Genomic DNA, 7595 nt, shown 5'->3' with positions numbered 1-7595 from the left:
TAGGTTTTGAATTGACGTGGAGGCCTCAATTGTATTCATCTCAGGTATATCGGCCGGAACAGAGGTAGCTGCGAGAATAGGGTTTTTAGATCTAGGGATTTCCGAGTCTGCTGCGGGCAACTTGGTCTGGGCAACATCATCGGAATCTGAGATTATACTCTTGGCTGGCACCTTGGGAGATGCAGGCAAGTTAATTGGGAGAGAAAAGATAGAACTTTTCCCAACTGATTCAGAGGATTCAGATAGAGGGGTTTTGAGATTTATTGGATCAGAAGATGCGGTTCTAGTGGGGAAACCGCGAGGGGTTTTTTCTTTGGTTTTGGTTTGCCCATGAAGGACGGGGACCGATGCCGAGATCGGCGAAGGTAAAAGGAGAATCAAACGGATCGCGTTTTGAGAGAGAAATCAACGTTTTGAGGGAGAAGTCAACGTTTTGTTCTCTATCAGATCTCCGAATTCTTAGTTTAGTTTCTTTCTATTTATAGGAAGTGGTTTGTCAGGATGATGCAAGAAAGTGAGTGAAATGGGAAAAACAACTCACTATTTGTTTCGTATATCCACGTATGTTCCATACATGATACAACTACCAGTCTACCACCACACGATTAGCGTACAACGAATAGACTCCGTTGTCATTCGTTTTAATTTTGTCTTGACTCGTTTGTTTTTTTTTTTCTTGTCAAAAAATATTTTTTTTTTCTTTAAAGATTAAATATATTAAGGATCCAGAGAATACAGCCCAAATCTTGTCAAAATATTTATTTTATACCAATGAGGCCATTTTCATTTATAGGATTAAATACTTATATGCAACTTGCTAAAATGTTTTCCTTATATAGATTTAACTTTATTAATAAGTATATGTATTTGTGAGATCAACACACACGTTTTCTCTCGCCAGTTAATTAACACATAATTTTTTTAAAAGTTAAAAAAAATATGCTTAAACTTTTTTGACGCTCATTGATGCAAGATAGTTGTTAACAACTTAACATTAGGTGTACGGGCGGATGCACGTTGACCTTAGATGTGGCACGTGCCCACTTTATTTTCTTAAATAAATAGTTAATTTTCTTAACTTAATAGTTTAATATTTATTTATATACTTTAACAATCGAATATGGTTTCTCTGTATTAGTGAACATCTATTTCCACCTTATAACAGTAATTTTCGTCCATTACATCATCAATAGGATTGACAACTAACTGGGAAAAAATTTACAATCAAATTTAATCTAAATTTGGGGATCAAATTAAGTTTTCAAACATACATCGATGAAGTCTAATCAATAGATTTCTGACGTTTTTAGATTTTGATTTCCGTTTACTAAAAACATTTTTACCGATGATTGGGATCGATATTCGAAACACAATAAAAGAACAGTAAGAAATATCCTCCNGGGGGGGGGGGGGGGGGGGGGGGGGGGTACTGACCCAAACAGAAAACTATAATTCTTTTGGAAAATAAAAGACTTTAGTTTTATAATTTCATTGGAAATTGTATTTTAAAAACATTTACAATGTTTTTAAAATTTGTTGAACTGCAAAAATAAACTAATAAACCACCTCAAAACAAATTTAATCACAAACTGCAGAGACTATGATTAATGGATATCTGATCTGAGACACAAATTTTTTTTGTAAACAAAATAAAAGTTTGCTTTAGATTGGATGTGAGTGAACATCTAAATAAATTACAGAAGCAAGAAAAAGGAAAGGTTGGGTGGTGTTATGTGCTAACGACGTACGTGGACAATCTCCGGAGCAAACTTAATGTCTGTCTTTAATGTTATTGGCCTCGGAGTACTTATCTTTGATAAGTCGGAGCTAGAAACATATTTCAATCGAGCAGTCGAACGTTGATGTACAAGTACAACAGTTGCTTCATAAAAATAGCACAAGTTATAATAGCAAAGTTCAACATAAGATAAAGCTCTCTATTAATTCAGTTTTTATGCGAAAGCTTCCCGATAATAGACAGACAACAGCATCTCACAGCTTCCTCATGAGTAGAAAGAGCCTCTGGTCAAGTTCAAAGTGAGAAATGTGAGCCGGATCTCCTTGAAGCAACATCAGGAGCCCGCCGAATGAAACATATAGCTCTCTGGAAACACATAATTTCAAGAAAGAAACCAAAACATGATGGTTAGCTGAGATCTGTAAGTTAAACTTGATCTATTTGGGAAAAGACTGATTCAGAAGCTCGATATTGTTGGTCTAGGTATATGGGATTCTTACGCTTTTGGACTTTTGCCGTCACGCTCAGAGATCTTGTAAAGCTTCCCGTGCATGATGTATTCATACTTATCCGCAAGTGTTTTCTTTGCTCCCTGTAATAGAGCGAGACGAAAACTAAATCAGATGAACAAACATTCTTGGTTTTCAAAGATTCAAGACACTAAAGTCTTGCTCAAGTTCATAAATATGGAGTCATATTCCTATCTCCTGAATCAAGCCAGTGAATAGTTAGCATTTAAAGGTTATGACCCAACCAGATCCTAAGATAAAGAGTATGTAAATAGAATATACACACAAAGATGAAGCAGACAAAAAGTAGTAGAGATCATTACCGGAGTAAAATATCCGGTATCAGGAGTGCCATCGAGATTAAGCGTGGGAGCCATAGCGAGAGTGAACTTATCACCAACAGCCAGTGGATAGACCTCAGTGTTAACATCTAAATGCATAAACATTTCCAAGTTGTGGCTTCCACACGCGTAACTGTCACCACAAACACACACACACACACAGGGACACAATCAATTTGAAGACAGAACAAAAAAAAAAAAAAAAAACTTAAGGGAGGCTTTAAAAACTAAAAAAAGTTGAGATTTTTTCCAAAAAAAAAAAAAAAAAAAAAAAAGTAAAAACCTTTATCGAACTTTTTGCCATCAGGGTCTAGCTTATCGACCACGAAGATATCCTCGAACATGATAATATTGCTCGCCATCTACAAACACGATTAATAAAAACATTCTTAATTCCGTTTCGAGTAGCAAAGAACAACAATAAGCGCATCTGGAGAAATCGAGAAGCTGAATTACCTTGAAAGGAGATGGAAAAGACGAATTCTTCAACTGCTCCGGAGGCTCGAGACTCAGAGAGAGGAGTGGCGGCGAAAAGAGTGCAATGGGAGAAGAATAAGCGAAGCGAAATCGAGAGAGAGAGCAAAAATTACGTTTTTATGTTATCAGTTTATTTACATATATGATCCCTATAGTTTTGTATTTCTTTTAGATATTCCCTGTATATTTTGCGTCTTACATATGCTGCCTGTAGTTTTTATTTATTATATAATTGGGTCCTTTTAATAGACATGAGCTGCTTTATAGAGTTTATGGGAAGTTTATAGTATAACTTTAAATAAAACATCTAAAATTTTGCCAAATCTAGACGGAGTTTAAATAAGCTAGAGTGTTTACTTGTCGATATTCATTCCAAAAGTATCTTAAATTATCTTTTTTTTTTTTTAATATTTTTTTAAATACCTAAAAATTTCAGAACTTTTTCAATGAATATGCTCTTATATCTAATGGGTGCATCTATTTCCTCTCTAAATTTTAAAATTCTAACTGAAATGTAGTAAAGACAACACTATTCATATTTTTAAATTTTAATACCATAATACCATAAACTTCTCCTTAATTTTTTTAAAAAAATTGTACAAAAGATGTTATTGAGATTTAATTAAAATTAAAGACTTCATTAAAAGAATTATAGTATTAAAAGTTTTCAAAATTGTAAAAGGTCAACTTAAAATTAGAAAAAGTGTTTTCATATGTTTGACAAGAACGACTGACGCATCACAAAGAAAGAGTTAAACAAATTTTGTTTTCTAATTCCAATGTTTTATTGATTTTTTTGAATTTTCTACTTTTTGTTTACTGCAGAGTAAGCCAAGTTTGATTACACTATTAGCCACTTAAGAAAAGAGGTTGAGTAAATCAACCACGAGCTTTCAGTCTAGATGAGGTTTACTATTTTTTTTTTGACAGCTATATATACCTTTTATAATAATTATATCATTACTATTTTAAATGTCAAATTTATTTTGGATTTTGTCACATAGACAACAAATTGGAAAGTTCAAATCAGCAATATATATTTTTAGTGGTCTAAGTTTTATGAACACTGGCAGAAAAAGATGCTGGTAAAATATTTTAAATTTTAGATATCATATTTAATTTGAGAACATTTATTATAAATACTGATATATATTTCTTTTCTTTATGGCAGAGGGGAACAAGGAAGAAAATATCTAACTTCTAAAATCAAAATTGCTAAAGAATAAAAAGATACTGAAAAAAAAAATCTTTTGTTTATGGCAGAGAGGAACAATGAAGAGAAGATCTATCTCCTAAAATCAAAATTGCTGAAGAATAAAAAATGAGACAAAAAAAAAGAAGACAGTAATTGTTTTTATGTTTTCAGTTTATTTACATATATGATCCATATAGTTTTGCATTTCTTTTAGATATTCCCTGTATATTTTGCGTCTTACATATGCTGCTTGTAGTTTTATTTATTATAATTGGGTCTTTCTTAATAGAGATGCTTTCTATAACTTTAAAAATATATATAAAAAAAAAAAACTAAAGATTGCAATTATGGATTGGTTAATCTTGTTCTAGATTTCGACAGTCTCAATAGACAAATAACTGTAAAATCAAATAAACTAACATGTAGCATTTGTTATTCATAAGGACTGCCATTTAAATGTCAATCACAAACAATTTACCGAAACATGTGATACGTACGTCCCAACAAAAAATACATTACTTTTTAGCAAAGAGTAACCATTTTGAAAAATGAAAGCATGCATCATGCATGATAACGTTAAGTGCCATTACAGCAATTAGTTTTTTTTTAAAAAAGATAAGAGAGAATAACTAATTATCGATGACAAGGCGGCACCAAAGAGTTATATGTATAAAGCTAATTAATAGATATCCGAAGCCGATCAAGGATATTGAAGCTACTTAATTATTACTTGACAAGTTGAAAACACACATCGGTTCTCATTTTACAATTTGGTTAGCAAAACTGTAAAAAATCATCAAATTAAAGTCTCACTATGAATGGATCACAACGAACATTTGTTAGTCGATCTCATTGATATTTGCGAAGAGGATATATATCCTGATAATGTATATATGTCTGTCTCGATTCATATGGAAAAAATAAGTTTGATCGATCATATTATGTTTGGCTTTATAATGTGAATAATTAAGAAAGATAAACATAATACAAATTCAAATGGAACTAATAAATTACAAAAGAGCAAAGAACTTGAGTGAATATTCTCATTCCTCAGTAATTTATAGTTAAAAGTGTGGAACCGAACTATATCGATGTTCGTTGTAATCCATTCACAGAGTCAATAAAGTCATAAACCGACTAAAAACATATAAATCCATTCAGTGAGATTTGAGAAGAGAGAGAGTCATTGATCTCACTGATATTTGAGAAAAGAGAGAGTAATCGATCTCACTGATATTTGAGAAAAGAGAGAGTCATAAACCGTCTAAAAACTTCAATCTATATCCTAATTTTATATATGTCTGTCTCGGTTCATATGGTAAAAATAAATTTGATCATATTATTTTTTCAATTCAGATTGGCTTTACACCGAATAATTAAGAAATATATAGGGACATTTACTCCAATGATATATATATTTTAGGTAGAATCTACAAAAAAAAAATTTTATTACTATAATATTTTGGGTATTTTTAAAATACCCAATATGATCTTGTTTTATATTACCGAAAAAAACGTTATTACAAAAATGTTATTGTTACATTAGAAATCGTTGACGTGTATTAAATAACTCAGCCGTTAAGTGAAATAGAGGTAATGACAGCTGGGTTATAGGTATGTTGCGGCTGGTTTAAGGAAAAAATATTTGAGTAAGATCGGACGGCTGATTTATAGTATAACTCAGCCACACGTTACGGCGGCTGAGTTTTCACCGGATGGTTGAAACGACCTGACCCGTTTTTTTTAATTAATAAATAATAAATAATAATAATAAATACACTACAGATAGTAGTCCCATACCCACTAGCCATCTAACCACAAACACAACCAACAGGAAAAACAACAGATACCAATAACCAATAAATAAACAAATCATAATCCAATAAACGATATTAATTCCAACTCATAAACTAATGATCCAAACATCATAAACCAGAGAACCAGCAATCCTAAACAATGATACTAGGATTTTGTGTGTCTCCTAGTAGGTTCAATTAACCTTATGCAGTTGTAGTACTTAAGGTGTCAATCCAAATGGGATGTTGCTACCACTCAAGATGCAATCAAGAAATCACAAGTTAAGCCAATTCAAAAAGAGTGTTTTTATGTCTAACAATCCTAGAGTGATCAGAGTGCAAAACGGAAATGAGTCATAGAACTAGAAACGAAAATGTATGACAAGAAGCGAAAATGAATAAAAACAAAAACGAGTCTAAGCATGAACAAAAGCAAGAAATGAAACAGTCTCAGGAATGTAATAAAATTCAAAAAGAAAGAGGTCCTAAGGATGGGAGTAATTGATGTCGGTGAAGTCTGCTAGTCTACAAAGTGTTTAACGTGCCACAAGCAATCTGTCCCTAGACAACGAACATCACAACTTAGCTAATCCAATCTCTTGGTAAAAGCTACTCAGACTCAACTACTTCCATACCCAGCCCTCGCTAGAGAAACATGGTTGAGCAGGCATGACAAAAAAGTTCGTTCATGTCAACAAACATCCTAGACAACTAATCTCTTAGGCTAGGAACGTAAGTCTCTGGCACTAGTTGGTCACACATTTCATCAAACACCTTTTGGGTGTGGAAATGTCTCGAACCTAATTCCAATTGATCAGAGAGAAACTAGTATTTCTAACACTAGTCCAGAAGGGAATCATAAAATCAAAGCTTAAACACTCTGCATCCTAAGATCCTCCACCTAATCTATCCCATCCTCAGGGATNAAGAAGCGAAAATGAATAAAAACAAAAACGAGTCTAAGCATGAACAAAAGCAAGAAATGAAACAGTCTCAGGAATGTAATAAAATTCAAAAAGAAAGAGGTCCTAAGGATGGGAGTAATTGATGTCGGTGAAGTCTGCTAGTCTACAAAGTGTTTAACGTGCCACAAGCAATCTGTCCCTAGACAACGAACATCACAACTTAGCTAATCCAATCTCTTGGTAAAAGCTACTCAGACTCAACTACTTCCATACCCAGCCCTCGCTAGAGAAACATGGTTGAGCAGGCATGACAAAAAAGTTCGTTCATGTCAACAAACATCCTAGACAACTAATCTCTTAGGCTAGGAACGTAAGTCTCTGGCACTAGTTGGTCACACATTTCATCAAACACCTTTTGGGTGTGGAAATGTCTCGAACCTAATTCCAATTGATCAGAGAGAAACTAGTATTTCTAACACTAGTCCAGAAGGGAATCATAAAATCAAAGCTTAAACACTCTGCATCCTAAGATCCTCCACCTAATCTATCCCATCCTCAAGGATTACTACACTACTCAGATCCGAAAATCATTATCCAAGATACAAACACAGAAAACATTGAACCAAGCATAATA

At 33.1% G+C, this 7595-nt stretch overlaps 1 pseudogene; it reads right to left on the bottom strand.

Annotated features, from left to right (window-relative positions):
• On the bottom strand, positions 1779 to 3144 carry LOC104777571 (annotated as a pseudogene).

The sequence above is a fragment of the Camelina sativa genome, chromosome 3 (genome assembly GCF_000633955.1).
Source record: "Camelina sativa cultivar DH55 chromosome 3, Cs, whole genome shotgun sequence".
In the NCBI taxonomy this organism is placed as follows: Eukaryota; Viridiplantae; Streptophyta; class Magnoliopsida; order Brassicales; family Brassicaceae; genus Camelina; species Camelina sativa.
The sequence above is the reverse complement of the archived record's forward strand: the minus strand, read 5'-3'. Positions and strand labels throughout refer to the sequence as shown.